Raw genomic sequence first — 14676 nt, forward strand, 5'->3', positions numbered from 1 at the left:
GGAGTATGTTGAGGGGGGGTGGATGGGAAGAGGAGGGGTGGGGGGGTGTGTGTCGGGGGGGTATGTATGGGGATGTATGAATGGAATCTCGGGTGCACCGTTTTTTTCCTTAAAAATGCTCTCCCTCCCTCCTATCTGCCTAGGCTTGCGGCCCGGTGGTCGCGAGATTTGGCTCTTGACATTCCTGAGGCCCAATTTTTGGACCTTTTTACTAACCTTACTCAATTCACGGGATCAATGGACCTTAGGGAAATGCAATATAAGATCTTGCATCGGACTTACATCTCTAGGGCTCGGGGACATGCCATGGGTTTATGGGATGATGACACTTGCTCTCATTGTCAGAGAGCAAGGGGCACACTACTGCACATGTTTTTGGAGTGTCCCCATGCGGCTTTATGGCTTCAGGTGCTCCCGTTTCTTGAGGGCCTCCTTGGCAGGACCATTCCCCGGTCTTATGGCCTCTTATTGTTGGGCGACATAGGGGAAATATCCGCTGCAGGCTTTACCGCACCATATCAGAAGTTTTTGTACACTGCACTCTTAGCGGTGAAAAAGCTGTTGCTTTTCCATTGGGTGGGGCCTGAGCCCGCATCCTTCACTCAATGGCTTCACAAAATGCGGGAACTAGCTGCTTTTGAAATTCAAACCCATGCGGCCTCTACTGGACGTGATAGGGTCGTATATGTTTCCCTGTGGAGAGCATTTCAAGTTGAGGCTGACTCACAGGCCCCATAGCCTTGCCTTAATTCGATCCCCTTTTGGGATATGAGTGGCCCCTTGACTGAGGCTTCTACTATGCACCCTGACCGGTGACTCTCGAGCTCGGTTGATTGTGGTATGTCTGTGGAGTGTTAGGTGGGTGGATGTTGGGGATGGTGTGGACTGATTGTGTGGGATAGTTTTGTATGTAGGATGGGTGGGTGATTGTAGGGTGTGGGGTTTCTACTATTGACAAAATTGTTTTTGCGGTCTTTCTTATCTTGAGGAGGGTGCTTTATGGGGCACCTCTTGCAACTCGTTTTGGCGAGACTCTTATTTTTCATCCCATCGCTTGGGTGTGCCTACATGTTGGCTGTTACGATTGCACCTCCTCTGCTTTGAGGCATTTGTATTTCTTATTGTTTTGCTTCGTTGCTATACCTGTTCTGTGGTCCTATGCCGGACCACTGTTGTGTGTCTTTGACTGCTTTTTCAATAAAAATTATATTAAAAAAAAAGGAAATAGCAACGAAAAAGGAGTGGGGAAGGGACACAGAGTCAAACCGTTGTGAAGATAATCAATTTATTAAAATATCATATATTCAAAACATATATGTGTGTCATAGACATAAAATACGGCAGACACAAAATCATAGCAAGCATAAAAATATAAATGTATAGACTGTGCATGTCTTTTACATATGCTTCTTTATTTAATGGTATTATTATATTTATATATCTACAGTATATGTTTATCCATCTGCATATTTTGGTATTTTAGTGTACACATGCTTCAAATGATTTATATGATTTTAATTATATATGTCCTCAGATTTTTATATACGTTTATGATTTATTTTGCTGTTCTAAAAAGGCTTCCATTTTACTCACCTCTGAGGAAGGCTAACTCAGCCGAAACACGGACCATGTTGGAGGTCCAGTCTATACATTTTTTTTTGTAATTTAAATCTTTTTATTAAACAGTGACAACAGCAGGAACAACAAAAGTGTAAGACAAGGTTTACAATAGAAACTAGTTTTTTATGCTTGCTTTGATTTTATGCCTGCCGTATTTTATGTCTATGATACATATATATGTTTTGAATATATGATGTTTTGACTCTGTGTCCCTTCCCCGCTCCTTTTTCGTTGCATTTGTTACTCGCCATTTTATTTATTTCACATTTCCAGCTCACCCATTAACTAGGCAGATAACAATAAAACTTATCCAATTTATTAGTTGGCACTATCCCTTTCTTTGCATATTTTCAGGATTTTAAACAGATTATCTGAATCACACTCAAAAGGCCATCCAAATCAGAATAGAGACATCCAGCTCATAACATCCAAAACAGACATCCATTTCACATGTATTTTCCAACAGGAAATTCACCAGGATTTCCTGTTTGAAAATATGTGAGATGGATGACCGTATGCTGATGATATCCAGCATGAAAGGGAGGATGGTACTTGTATACTGTCTTTTTGTGGTTACACATTCAAAGTGGTTTTCATATATACAGGAACTTATTTTGTACTTAGGGTAATGGAGGATTAAGTGACTTGTCCAGGGAATCAATCTTTCAACCTCAGGGTGCTGAGACAGCAGCTCTACCACTAGGCCTCTCCTCACAAACTAAAATATCAGAAGTGATGCAGCAGAGGAAAGGCCTTGGCGGGGTTGGCCAGAAGCAGCCTGTTTATAGTGCTGCCTCTGTTCACCAGCTGCTGCTACTGCTTCGGAAGTGAGGGGGGGGGGAGGGTCAGGACCGGCTCTGCTGCTTCAGGTGAGGGAGGGAGGAGGGGTTGTCAGGATTAGCTGCCTTCTGCTTCAGGGGCTGGATGGAGGGAGAGAATAGGAGGGGTGTTGGGTCACGAGCATGACTTTGGAGGTTGTCTGAGGAGCACAGGAGACAATTTTTTTTTTTTTTTTTTTCTGCTTGGAGAGTGCCGGTTAATTGAATATTGGTTAACTGGGATTCTAATGTAAGGTGTTATCTTTTTATTGGACTAATTTTAACAACTTTTTGACAAACTTTCAAAGGCCAAAACCTCCTTCCTCAGGTCAGAATAGGATACTATAACAGCAGTATACTGTCCTGACCTGAGAAAGGGGGGATTGGTCTTTGACAGCTAATTGAAAAATGTATTGGTCCAATTAAATGGTATATTTTCCATTTTCTGTGTGTGTGTTTGTTAGTTTGTAATGTAATGATTGGAATATGTCAGTTTTTGAAATTTACCTCTGGTACCTTTATATTTTGCAAAGTACCAGAGGACTTGCATCACAATTTCTTTTTCTCTAGTATTGCACTGTATTCAGAGTCCAGCTTCTACGGAGTTCAGTTTAATTTTTATTTCAGTTTTTAATTTGTGGTTACTTATTTTTTACTGGGCAAGGGGCTGTGTTCTGCATGTGTGAAAGAGACATGTTTTTCTGTCAGCACTGACTGCAGGATTAATCTGTACTAATCTGGCTTGCTTAGTTTTCCAACCAGTGTATTGATGTTCTAGTGCCCACTGTAGTGCTGTCTTTTCCTAAGTAGGTCATAAGAACATAAGAATTGCCACTGCTGGGTCAGACCAGTGGTCCATCGTGCCCAGCAGTCCACTCACGCAACGGCCCTTAGGTCAAAGACCAGTGCCCTAACTGAGACTAGCCTTACCTGCTTATGTTCTGGTTCAGCAGGAACTTGTCTAACTTTATCTTGAATCTCTGGAGGGTATTTTCTCCTATAACAGCCTTCAGAAGAGCGTTCCAGTTTTCTACCACTCTCTGGGTGAAGAAGAACTTCCTTATGTTTGTATGGAATCTATCCCCTTTTAACTTTAGAGAGTGCCCTCTCGTTCTCTCTACCTTGGAGAGGGTGAACAATCTCTCTTTCTCTACGAAATCAATTCCCTTCATTATCTTGAACGTTTCGATCATGTCCCCTCTCAGTCTCCTCTTTTCAAGGGAGAAAAGGCCCAGTTTATCTAATCTCTCACTGTACGGAAACTCCTCCAGCCCCTTAACCATTTTAGTCGCTTCTCTCTGGACCCTTTCAAGGAGTACTATGTCCTTCTTCATATGCTGTGACCAGTGCTGGACACAGTATTCCAGGTAAGGGCGTACCATGGCCCTGTACAGCAGCATGATAACCTTCTCAAATCTATTCATGATTCCCTTCTTAATCATTCCAAGCATTCTATTCGACACTGGATGGAAAGAGCACAGAGGGCAGTGAATGGAAGGGGCGAGATAGAGGGTGAACAGTAGATGGAAGGGGTAGAGAGAGGGAAACAGACACTGAATGGAAGTATGGGGGAGAGGAGGGACAGCTGCTGAATGGAAGTGTGAGGGAAAGGGGAGCAGATGCTGGAAGGAAGTGGGGAGGAGAAAGAAAAAAAGGGCACATGCAGGATTGAGGGAAGAGGATAGAGTTAGTTACTGGAATGGGTGAGGGAAAGAGGTGGCAAGCTATAGGTAGACACAGTGAAAGAGGGAAATTGAGGACTGAATAGTAAAAAAAGAATTTAGACAAAGGCAGAAAATAAATTGAGAAGGAAGACCAGGAAAGAACAGGAGGAAGGGAGTGGAGAGAGAGATGCTAGAGCAGGGGGGAAGGAGAGGAGACAGATACCAGACCAATGGGGTTGAAAGGAAAGATGGAAGGGGGAGGCATACAGTTTCTGGAAGGGGCATAGAAGGAGAGAAGATGCCAAATAGGGGCAGAGGGATGGCAGACAGTGGATGGAAGGAAGAGAGTAACAAGAAGATGAGGAAAGCAGAAACCAGAGAAGACAAAGGTAGAACAAAAATTACTATTTATTTATTGTTTTAGGAGACATGTGTCACTGTTTCTGTGGTGTTGCATTGTATGCCTCTTGCTGGTTCAATTTAACCTTGTCTATGTATTTCTATTTTATCTCCCCCTTTTACAAAACTGTGGAGCGTTTTTTAGCGCCAGCTGTGGTGGTAGCAGCTCTGATGCTCAGAATTCTATGAGCATCAGAGCTCTTACCTCCGTGGCTAAAATCCACACTACAGTTTTATAAAAGGGGGAGGGATTAGTTTGTGATGACATTCCATACTAGGCAAAGGTGTTTTCTGTATTCTGTGTGTTCGAAAGACATGGTTTTCTGTTAGGATTGACGGTGTAGGATTGATCTGTATTAGGCTGGCTTGTTTAGCTTTACAATGGGTGTATTGCTGTTGCACTGCTCACTGCAGTATGTAAGATGCTGCCTTTTCCTAGGTACTCATGTGTGACGTGTGGCTTGTTACTAAAACTCATGTTTTTCATACAGATGGGGGGGGGGTGCCAAAAATGATGGGCCCCGGGTGTCACACATGCTAGGTACGCCACTGGCTGGCTGGTCCTCATAAGATCGTGTCCATCAAAGTGATCAATGATGCAGTCCTTTATCAGCGCCTTCACCATCTTTCCCGGTACTGAGGTCAGACTCACTGGTCTGTAGTTTCCCGGAACTCCCCTCGATCGGCGTAACATTTGCCACTTTCAAGTCTTCCGGAATCCTTCCTGATTTGATCGACAGATTGGCTATTAGTTGAAGCAGTTCAGCTATAGCTCCTTCCAGTTCCTCGATTACCCTCAGATGAATGCCATCCGGTCCCGGGGATTTATCGTTTTTAAGCCTATCAATCTGCCTGCATACCTCTTCTAGACTGACCGTCAACCCTGTCAGTTTCCCGTCTTCATTTCCTGCATATAGCCTGTCGGCTTCCAGTATGTTGTGTATGTCCTCTTTGGTAAATACAGACACAAAAAATGTGTTCAGTTTGTAGGCGATGGCTTTGTCCTCCTTTAGCACTCCCTTTATTCCATGGTCATCCACTGCTTCCTTCGTGGGTCGTTTCCCCTTAATATATCGAAAGAACGGTTTGAAGTTTTTTGCCTCCTTGGCTATTTTTTCCTCATAATCTGTTTTGGCCCCTTTAACCGCCTTATGGCACCTGCTTTGATGTTTTTGCTTTTTGAAGTTTTCGTCCATTTTTGACCTTTTCCATTCCTTAAATGAAGTCTTCTTGTCTCTGATTGCTTCCTTCACCGCTACAGTGAGCCACGCTGGTTCCTTGTTCTTTTTCCTCTTGGATCCCTTGTAGATATGCAGTATATATAGATTTTGTGCCTCGGTGACTGTGTCCTTAAAAAGGGACCATGATTGCTCTAGTGTTTTTACAGTGCTTATCTTCTTCTTAATCTTCTTCCCCACCATGAGTTTCATCCCTTCGTAATTCCCTTTTCGGAAGTTCAGTGCCATGGCCATCATTCTAGATCGATGTTTTGTCTGTGTGTCCAGGTTGAAACGGATCATATTGTGATCACATCTTTCCAGCATCCCTTCTACTTCTACACCTTGTGTCGGTCCTGGTCCATTTAGAATTAAGTCCAGAATTGCATTTCCTCTCGTATTTTCCTTGTCAAGTTGTTCCAGGAAGCAATCGCCTACAGCATCCAGGAACTTGGTCTCCCTACCGCAGCCGGAGGTGCCTAGGTTCCAGTCTATCCCCAGATAATTGAAGTCACCCGTGATAACTGCGTTGCCTCCCTTGCAGTTGCTTTTAATCTCGTCCGTCATTTCTCCATCAATTTCTTCGGACTGCCCTGGGGGTCGGTAGTAGATGCCGGTCTTCGTTTCCATTCCATTTGTTCCCGGAATTTTGACTCATAGAGCCTATACCTTATTTTTCATTTCAGGTGTGTTCTCAGGGAAGTTATGGAATGTTAGAATTGCTCTGTAGGTCCTGAGCGACATATGTAGTATTTTGTATTACTTCGAATTATGCCTGCCATTGGATTTTGGATTTGGATTTACTTGGTATAATAGCTCAAGACAAGTTGCATTCAGGTACAGAAGGCATTTTTCTATCCGTTGAGGGCTTACACTTTAAAGTTTTGCATCTGAGGCAATAAAGGGTTAAGTGACTCGTGTAAGAATTCGAGCAGCATCAGTGAGATTTGAATCCTGGCTTCCCTGGTTCTCAGCCTGCTGCTGAAACCATTAGGAACAACTAATACAGATGTTTGGTAACACAACAGCAAATTAAACGCTAGCAGAGCTAAAGCCTGTTGGTCATTAAAAAACCTACCTAAAACATAGATGGGTACATTATTTTACGATTTCCATTATAGTTCACCTGGCCAACAGGAAGATGCTAGACTGGGGAGATAGGGCTGACTTGAAAGCCAGATGTTAAAGTGCCTGCATATATTTCCAGAATACTCTAAATACTATTCTGTTCTGTATGCTCTATCATTTTGCCATGCATTATTTTGACCTTCTTTTTTGTACATAATTCCCTGGAGCTCATACAGTGTATTTAATATCATCAGTAATAGGAACTGGAGGAGGCAGTTGGTAGACAGTGAAGGGGTTCTTTCCCTGCTGTGTTATAAAATGCTTCTACTGACCCCTCCCCCCCTTTTTTCTGTTTTTAAGAGTGGAATAGAGAATGACACAGGGACAAATTTGTCCCCATGAGTTTTGTCGCTGTCCTCGCCCCATTCCTATAAGCTCTATCTTAACCCCACAAGCCTCGAACACTTATGATTTTAAAGTGTTTGAGGCCTGTGCAGATGAGGACGGAGATCGCAGAAATGGGGCAGGGGCGGGAAAATCATCCAATCCCTTTTTGAAACCCAATATCGTACTCTGTCCTATCACCTCTTCTGGAAGGTTTTTACCGGACTAGCACAAAACCGATTTCTTTTTAGACCTGTAATTCATCAAGTCACTAGGACTCAAATATGAGTCAATGACACCTAATTAACTCATACAGGGGGAGCAGTGTTGCTTTTTAAAAAAAAAATAAAAATTTATTTATTAGAAAATTGCATACAAGGGAAATGATACATCACTCTGAAAACATACACAACCTGAAACAGAACTTAAGATAAGATAGACTGCCGCGGTGGTTTCTTCACGGAGATTAAAAGAAGCAGTGTTGCTTTTTAAGATGTGAAAAAAATTCCGGTATCTTGAGTAAAATTCAGAGTAACTATAAAATACAGGCAAACAAATAGGGAAAGCATGCTTTTCCAACCTCCCTGTGAGTCTTTATACATATGTGTGTGTACTTGTCTGTATACTTTGGAGGAAAGGCGGGAGAGGGGAGAAATGATAGAGATGTTTAAAAACCTACGTAATGTAAATGCGCATGAGTCGAGTCTCTTTCATTTGAAAGGAAACTCTACAATGAGAGGACATAGAATGAAGTTAAGAGGCGCTAGGCTCCAGAGTAATCTGAGGAAATACTTTTTTACACTTCAAAATCACTGAGCTCTGGAACAACCTTACCTCCCCTCTTCAGAACTTGAGCTCTCTCCAAGTTTTCTGCAAACATCTGAAAACCTGGCTTTTCTCAAAAAAATGTAAGTCTCCCTCCAACTTAGGAATCAAGGAAACTCTTATATCTTGGCATCCCAAGTCCTCTAAATTTTCTTCACACTTCTACCTCTAACCCTCTGTTGTAGTTCCTTCCTATTTCTCCTACTGTAAACCGTGTCAAGCTCTACGAACGTGGAGATGATGCGGTATACAAACCTAAGGATTAGATTAGATTAGATTAGATTAGATGTGTGGAACAGTCTCCCGGAAGAGATGGTGGAGACAGAGACTGTGTCTGAATTCAAAAGGGCCTGGGATAGGCATGTGGGATCTCTCGGAGAGAGAAAGAGATAATGGTTACTGCGGATGGGCAGCTCTATGACCTCACAATGCAGGTGGACAGAGCCTTAGCCTATAGGAAGAGGAGATGCAAATGTTAAGAACATTAGCCAATAGGGAGAGAAGGAGATAATGGTTACTGCAGATGGGCAGACTAGATGGGCCATTTGGCCTTTATCTGCCATCATGTTTCTATGTAAGGAGTGCTCATAAGGTAATGTAACAGAAACTTTTTGCTCATGTCAATTCAGTCCTTAGAGGGAACATTGGTAAGACCCCCAGATTGTCTAGATGAGATGAAGCATAAGATCAGATTAGCCTATGCCTGGAGATGGTAGTAATCCTTAGTCAATAAAATTAATATAAGCCTGTTGCTAAAATTCTCTAATTAAAGCATCTTAAAATATATTCCAGCAACCCCAGGATTTCATTTCTTGGGGTAACGACCTGTGATGCAGTTCTACAACTCCTTCGTGGAGGTTTTCTACTCCAGTATTTCCCCTCCAGGGAAGAGGAAGGAGGGGGTGAGCCTGGAGCAGAGCAAAGAACAATCATTCTGCTCCCCAAGCCTGCCTCCTTCTCCTGGTACTCCTGTTTGGCTTCTACTACTTTCTATCCCAGCTCCATAGGTCTACTTCCTTTTTAGTCTCACAAATTAAACCCTGAGCAGTTTTTGAAACCACGTAGATTAGAAGGTCATTTCCTTCTCCACACTTGCCTTTGTTAATGTATAATTAACTGCTTACCTAGTAATGAATTCAGAAGTGCAAATTCTTTCAAGTCTCAGCAATGTTTAAAATGAAACCCAAAGTTACTAAGGTTAATGGATATGGATCTGGGATATGTTTATGGCACTTCAAAGGTCATCATCTTTTTTTTTTCCTTTCTTTCTTTGAATTCTATTATTGAGGAATTTTGCTTACTAATCTAGATGACAACAGACCATAAGGTCAAAGTGTAATCCTTTCACAGACTGTTGCTATCCAAAAAAGTGAGTTGTTATACTGCCATCCCCTCAAACTCATCAACATATTTTACTTGATATGTGTTTTTTTAAAGCTTTGATCTAATTCTCCATGAAGCACACCATATTTATTATAAATACAGTGTTGTTAGTTAACAGTCCAAAGCCCTGTACAATGAAGTTAATATGGTTAAAATCCCTTTTCTACTATCATCATCTTTATCTGATATATTATTACATTACATTACAGTACATTAGTGATTTCTATTCTGCCGTTACCTTGCGGTTCAAGGCGGATTGCAAAAAGGATCTATCTGGCCATTTCCAGAGGAATTATATAATAGAGAGTAGTCAACTTGGTTAGAGAGTAGTCAACTTGGTTCATAGAGATGAGGTGGTTCTTGTAGCGTTAGTTTATTTTAGAGAGTGGGGAGGTGTTATGTTGGTTTTGATTGTTGGGTATCAGAGATTTTTTAAAATAGTATGGTTTTTATTTCTTTTCTAAATGTTCTGTAGTCAGGGGTTGTTATCAGCAAAGTAGAGAGTTGGCGGTCTAATCTCGCTGCTTGTGTGGCCAGGAGGCCATTATACCGTTTTTTCTGTTTACAATATAAACTAAAACAGGAACTAAAGTTAAGATTAAGGGACACAGACTAGGGACCACAAGAAGGTAAAGTTACAATTCATACAAATACACTGGAGACATAGCACCATACTATAGAAAATGGGTAGAAACAGTGCAAATTACATTACATTAATTAGAGATTTCTATTCCACCATTGCCATGTGGTTCAAGGCGGATTATAAAAGAATTACAAAAAGCGAATTACTTGAAGAAGATATCTGGTAATTTCTAGAGGAGATAAAAGAGTAGGCTGTTTTGGGGAATCGGGAAGGTATTGGGAAGTGGTATTGGGAGGTGGGAAGGAGCTAGCGGCATTAAGTCGTTTGCAGGACAAGGCAATGAAGCCATCGGCACAGTGCGCAGCGGCCGCCAAGAGAACAAATAGAATGCTAGGTATAATCAAGAAGGGTATTACAACCAGAACGAAAGAAGTTATCTTACTGTTGTATCGGGCGATGGTGCGTCCGCATCTGGAGTACTGCATCCAATATTGGTCGCCGTACCTTAAGAAGGATATGGCGATACTCGAAAGGGTTCAGAGGAGAGCGACATGTTTGATAAAGGGTATGGAAAACCATTCATACACTGAGAGACTGGAAAAATTGGGGCTCTTTTCCCTGGAGAAGAGAAAGAGGGGACACGACTGAGACCTATAAGATCATGAAGGGCATAGAAAAAGTGGAGAGGGACAGATTCTTCAAACTCTTGAAAACTACAAGAACGAGAGGGCATTCAGAAAAGTTGAAAGGGGACAGATTCAAAACCAATGCTAGGAAGATTTTCTTCACCCAACAGGTGCTGGACACCTGGAATGCGCTTCCAGAGGGCCTGATAGGACAGAGTATGGTATTAGGGTTCAAGAAGGGATTGGACAATTTTCTGAAGGAAAAGGGGATAGAAGGGTATAGATAGAGGACTACTAAACAGGTCCTGGACCTGTTAGGCTGCCGTGCGAGCGGACTGCTGGGCACGATGGACCTCTGGTCTGACCCAGCAGAGGCACTTCTTATGTTCTTGAAAAGTAGTCTTTATTTATTTTCTTTTGTAGTCTGGGGTCATAATTAGAAGATTGGAGATTTGGTTGTCGAGTTTTGCTGCTTGTGTGGCTAGGAGGCCATCATATAGTTTTTTCCGTTTGACTTCTTTGATTGGGGGGTGCCTGAATAAGATCAGAGGTAAGGATTGTGGTGTGTGTGAATAAGAGCAGAGGTAAGAAAGCTACCACAGGAAGTAGAGGTAAGGAAGCTGCCACACGGCTTCATCACAAGCGAGGTCATATCTCTTTCAGATTCACTCATAACATATGGTTGATCAGAATGAGTAATTAAATCATCATCAGTTCGGGTTTCGAAAGGCCCATAGTATGAAACTGTTCTTAATGTCTGCTGTGGATGGTTTGAGACAGGGCATGGTTTCAATTGACATTTCTGGTGCTTTTGACTCAGTTGATTTAAATTTGTTAATGAGAGGTACTGTTTTGCAATGATTTAAATCTTACCTTTCTGGAAACGTCAATCGCTCCTCCTAAACTTACTTGCTCCACTTCATCACTGACGCTGAAACCGTGGATTGAAGACAAAGTTTTATTTTATTTTTCTTTCCAGCTTATGATTTATCTTTAATCTTATCTATTGTTTTGCCTTTTGTCTTTGTTTTGTTCTGTTCTATTTCTTTCATTTAAATTTCTCCAGAATTCTACTGTTCAACGGCTCCCCCTTCTGCTTATATTCCTTTCTCTCCTCTCTTCTACCTTCCAAAGTATTTAGATCAATGCTGTCTTGTTAAAATGTTTATTTTATTTTTATTTTTCCTCTAACTCTACTTTTCACTTCTCTATTACCCTCCAGGTACTTTAGTTAGATTGTGAGCCTTCGGGACAGTAAGGGAATTTTTCAAGTACCTTTCTTATTTCTAATCTTAATGTATATTTTCTGTAAACCGCTTAGAACCTAACGGATGTAGCGGTATATAAGAAATAAATTACATTACATTACATTACCTATTTGACCGTACTTTTAGAATGTATGATGGTTGTACAGCATCAGAGGAGGCTCCTGCTGGGAGAGGTGTACCTATGGGATCTGCATTATCAGTGCTACTGTTTAATATATATGTGGTGTCGTTAGGAGACGTGTTTGAATACAATACAATACATCTTCTTATACCCCACAAATTTCAACATAGAATCATTGCAGCTTACAGCATGTTGAGTTACATTTGCAATATAGCGTTATTGATAGCTAGTTCAATATTGCCATGTTATTTTGAGGATGTCGGTCTGTGGGAAGAAGAGGGCTAGGAGGAGTTGAGTCTACTGGGGGAAGAGATATGTCTTTAGTCTTTTCCTGAACAGGCAATGCATGGGCTGTTGTCACAGATGGGCAGGTAAATTGTTCCAGATATGCGGTCTTAGGAACTCGAAGGTGGAATTAAACATCCTTTTCTGACAACTGCAAGACTTTTATCAACAATATGCCGACAATGTTTTCCAGTACTCAAGTGGGGGGGCGGATCTGCAATACTCTATAAATGGTTATATGTCAAAGATAGAAGAATGGATGAGTGGTCATGACCTGTGTTTAAATTTAGGAAAAAAGGAGGTGATGTTCGTAGGGAGAAGTGGGGAAGAGATATGGTCTGAATCCTTGTGTGTGTTAGGGGTGACATTACCTGTTAAGAAGAAAATTACAGTTTTAGGGGCTGTTTTGGACCCAGGTTAACCATGAAATTACAGACTGTTAAGACTGTAAAGGCATGTTTTGGTCAACTTCATATGCTTCACTGTCTTAAACCATTGATCTCGACCTATGATTTTAGAACGGTTGTACAAGGGATGGTTTTGTCAAGACTGGACTACTGCAAGACACTCTACCTTGGAATTTCCAAGATGAGGAAAAGCGTTACAATTGATACAAAATGCTATGGCCAGGTTAATTTTGGGTGTAGACATGATGACACATATGACACCAATTTTGAAGAAATTACACCCGTTACCAGTTTTATTTCAAGTACAACTCAAGGTTATTTCTGTGATCCATCAAACTGTTTACCATCAAACACCATGATATTTTCAGCAAGTCATTGCGAACTATAAACCAGGCAGATCTTTACGATCTGAAAATAAAAATTTATTAACCTCAAGGAAACAAGGTTACTATGCAGACACCAGTGCGATGAGATTCTGCATAGCAGGTGTTAAGATGTGGAATGCTTTGGTGGGTCAGTTGTGACAAAGTATTGATTGGTTTCAATTCAAGAACAGCTAAAAACTCAATTGTTTGTCACCGCATTCTTATGACTTACCAGTTCTTTGGAAAAGAAAAGATAGTTCTCCCCTGTTCATTTTAAGATTTTAGTTTGACATAATTATTATGTTTGTTTTAACTCATGTGAACCGTTTAGTTCTTAAGCGGTATAGAAAAATGTTAAATAAATATTTATATACCGCAGTACCTTAGGAGTTCTATGTGGTTTACAAAAGAAAATTGAAACAGTGACAATAAAAACAAATGACCTAGAAATCACAAAAATTTCTTAAATAAGTAGGTTTTCAATAATGTCCTGAACTGCTGGTAAAAGACAGAGCTAACTAACAGATTTATCACAAGATGCTGCCTGAAAAGAAGAAACTGCTTGAGTATAATATGATGTTTTCAATTTAGTGTTAAATTTCACATACGATGCCTCTGAATGGATAAGAATAGCCATACTTGGTCAGACCAATGATCCATCTAGGCCAGGGATCTCAAAGTCCCTCCTTGAGGGCCGCAATCCAGTCGGGTTTTCCGAATTCCCCCAATGAATATGCATTGAAAGCAGTGCATGCACATAGATCTCTGCATATTCATCGGGGAAATCCTGAAAACCCAACTGGATTGCAGCCCTCAAGGAGGGACTTTGAGACCCCTGATCTAGGACAATATCCTACTTCCAACAGTGACCAATCCAGATCACAAGTACCTGGCAAAAACCCAAATAGCAGCAACATTCCATACTATTGATCCCAGGGCAAATAGTGGCTTCTCCCATGTCTATCTCAGAGAAAGATTAGGTTCTTCTTACTTTGATAATCTTCTCACCTATAAACAGCAGCAGAGATGCTGAACTAATAAGTTTTCTTGCAGAAGTTGCCAATCACCTTCCTGCACGGCTCTACCTCTCCTCCCAGAGGGCTATGCTGCAACCCATCAGTTTGTCCCAAAGCAATGGAGGTAACAAACAAATAACACACAGAAAGGAGGGGCACAGTGAAACTTCCCGCATAATAGTTATAACTCTGTTCTGTTCTGTAAGTAACATGCATAAACCATATGATCACAATAAACATTTAAATGCAAAACAAGGTAGAATAACATTAGCCACCTACCTAAGTGCAACCTGCACTAACAGTTAAGGAGTTTCATACCAACTCTGGATAGGCTCTTAGACTTCAGAAGACTCAGCATTCTGCGACCTTGCTTGAAAGGGGAATTTGAACAACTGTTAATACACTGTCTGTGGCAGACAGTGGTCTATCACTGTACTCTTCAAAAAAAGGGAAGCAGATGAGAGTAGCATTTGAAGGGCAGGCTTCAGGATTTCTGCACCTGTTTATAGGAAAGAAGATTGTCAAAATTAAAGTAAGAACCTAATCTTTCTTCCCAATGCAATGGAAGCAGAGATTCTGAACTAATGGGACATACCTAAGCAGTCCCTAGAGTCTGGGACAGGACAG

The 14676-nt window shown here is 41.3% G+C and overlaps 1 protein-coding gene across 2 annotated transcripts in view; it reads right to left on the reverse strand.

The window, feature by feature from the left end:
- Nucleotides 1-14676, reverse strand: part of SLC3A1 (solute carrier family 3 member 1) — an 83651-nt gene that overhangs the window by 44606 nt on the left and 24369 nt on the right. The window lies entirely within an intron of this gene.

The sequence above is a fragment of the Geotrypetes seraphini genome, chromosome 3 (assembly GCF_902459505.1).
Source record: "Geotrypetes seraphini chromosome 3, aGeoSer1.1, whole genome shotgun sequence".
Classification (NCBI taxonomy): Eukaryota; Metazoa; Chordata; class Amphibia; order Gymnophiona; family Dermophiidae; genus Geotrypetes; species Geotrypetes seraphini.